Raw genomic sequence first — 2,455 nt, 5'->3', positions numbered from 1 at the left:
TTAGATGAGAAATCGGTTGTTGGGGTAGCTTTGTAATTAGCTTAAATCCATCAAAATATATTGTCAAGGATTAAGTACGGGTCCGGCCCAAACCATTTAAGAGTTTGAGAAAGTGGGCTAGGGAGAGCATTTTAAGGCTCACATTTATACTTGTTAATTTTATAATTTAAATTAGGATTAGAATTTAATAGTATCTTTTGAACAAGACGTGAGGAGGCTCGAGCTGAAGAGACCTCAGATTGACGTCAGGCTTAGGCCTAAATTTGTGAGTGAACATTTTTTTTTATTTAAAAGCATGCAATGGAAGTATTTTGGTGATTCAGTTTATTTTGCTGCTGGAATTTATTGTTTTTCTGATAATTGACAATTTTCATTATTTTAGAGAGTTACTGAAAATTGGATTTTCGGTGGAGTTATATATGTATATTTATGAGGATAGTATGTATATAAATGTTAGCTAGTCATACGTGCCTTTTCTGCCATAATAGGGTACAATTAGCCGCCATCATGGTGTGACGTGAGCGTGAGACGCAAGCGTCGTAGCTCTATATAAATGTAGGTATTCATATAGGGGATATGCAGCACGTATATATACACCCGTCTTTTTCGCTTTAATGGTGTAGCAATAAGCCGTCATTATGGTGTGACGTGAGCGTGGGACGCAAGCGTAGTAACCCTGTATGAATTTCTATCTTTCACAAGAATTCATACAAGGAGTATGACGTGTATAAATTCATATTTATATACTAGAGCCTGAGAGGCACAATATTTTAAAGTATTGGAGACTAGCAGGGCTAGTCACGTATTTTCGGTATTTGCCAGTTTATAAGTTAAAAACTTTTACGTTTTTCGCATGCAGTAGAGCTTTTCTATAAAAATTAAATTAGGAAAGCATAAAGATATTTATTGCTCATTTCTTTTAAATTTGCTTTTGTCTACTCACTCTAATGTTTTCAAATAGCTTCTACCCTGGGCCCTTCGGTTTTAAATGCCCAGTTTGCAGGTTAGCATAGTTGAGATCGAGCGTACATGGAGTCGAGGCATAGTCCATGATATAGCTTTCGTTTATTTGTATTTTCTGTTTCCTTTCTTCCCTATTAGATTTGCTCTGAACCTATGAATTATTGGTTGTGGGAGTATTTTTAGATTAGTGAATAAATTGGGAGGTGTTGTGACTTTGGGGAGGGCGAAAGCTCCAGGAGTATAAGGTTGGATTTGGATTTTTAGAAGTGTTTGCAGGTGTTTTATAAAGAAGGGTTATCCATTTTCAAAGAAGGTTATGCTGAATTTTCGGTAAATTTTCCTTCGAGGTGGTCCCCGCAGGATTTACTTCGGGTTTCAGGATGAAATTCGAGGTAGGTCCTAACAGTTGGTATTAGAGCATTAGGTTATTCGATTCCTTCCTCTTTTTAATGTTACCTCATATACTTGGTCATACTTAGTATCTATAGAGTTATGGTTCGACCGCGGCGGACCCATTAGCATTATATGCTTAAGATATTATGTGCTGATTAAGTTTGTGAGATAGTTATTCTTGTCTTATTTATGGCCATTATTGTGCCATAAAAGTCTACATCTCTAAGACTATGCCTCCGTACGTCGACCTCTTGATTGATCGTCCTACTTGAGTTTTGAAAAGGTGTATAGATTGCACCTATTCCATGGATCATTAATTTAATATCATTGATATTAATTGTTGGGGTCGAATTGCAAGTGGGGAACTTAAAAGCTTGATAGCATTCCTTTCATTTGTCCAACGATTGTTTGGGTTAAGATTAAGGGTTAAGATTTTGATGCTACGTTGAGCATCTTACGCGTATCAGTAATGGGTGAAATGTTTGAATTTTGCCTTGGGAGTTTTCTATTTATGGTGGGCAAGTAAAGAGTTATAGTAGTTCGATGGAAGATTTTTGGTATTAAGTTACGTGATTGTTGGGAGAGAAGAGCTAAAAGGATGGTTCGTAGTAGTTGTGTGTTTGTTGATGAAAAAGTTAGTTGAAGTGGTATAGTGAGGTACCCATAGAAATTCCAAGAGCAATTTTAACGAGTTGTTGAGAACCCTAATCATGAGCGAATTAGTCACGTGGGATTTGTAAGTAGTATTGGGTTGCAGGAAGTTGCTATTTAAAAAGCTATTTGTTAATTCGGAGAAGTCATGACTGAAGGCCAATTTTATCGACTACTTTAACCGCAACAGAAATTAGTTGGGAATTTTAGGATAATGCTGGTTATGGCAGCACGTTTTGGTTCCTACCGCTCTAATTGCGGATATGTTCTTATTCTTAGAGCATTCTTTTAAGAGGGTAGTAAGAATATACTTTGGAAATGACGGTTAATAGTAGTCGACGAATAATAAGATTTCTGGTGACATTTTGTCTATAATGTGGATTAGCTGAAGTTCGTTAAGGCGTCAAGCATAATGAATCTAAGATTATTTTTCTTTGGGTTGTTGGTT

The sequence above is a fragment of the Fragaria vesca genome, linkage group LG1 (genome assembly GCF_000184155.1).
Source record: "Fragaria vesca subsp. vesca linkage group LG1, FraVesHawaii_1.0, whole genome shotgun sequence".
Lineage (NCBI taxonomy): Eukaryota > Viridiplantae > Streptophyta > Magnoliopsida > Rosales > Rosaceae > Fragaria > Fragaria vesca.
This window is presented reverse-complemented; position numbering follows the sequence as displayed.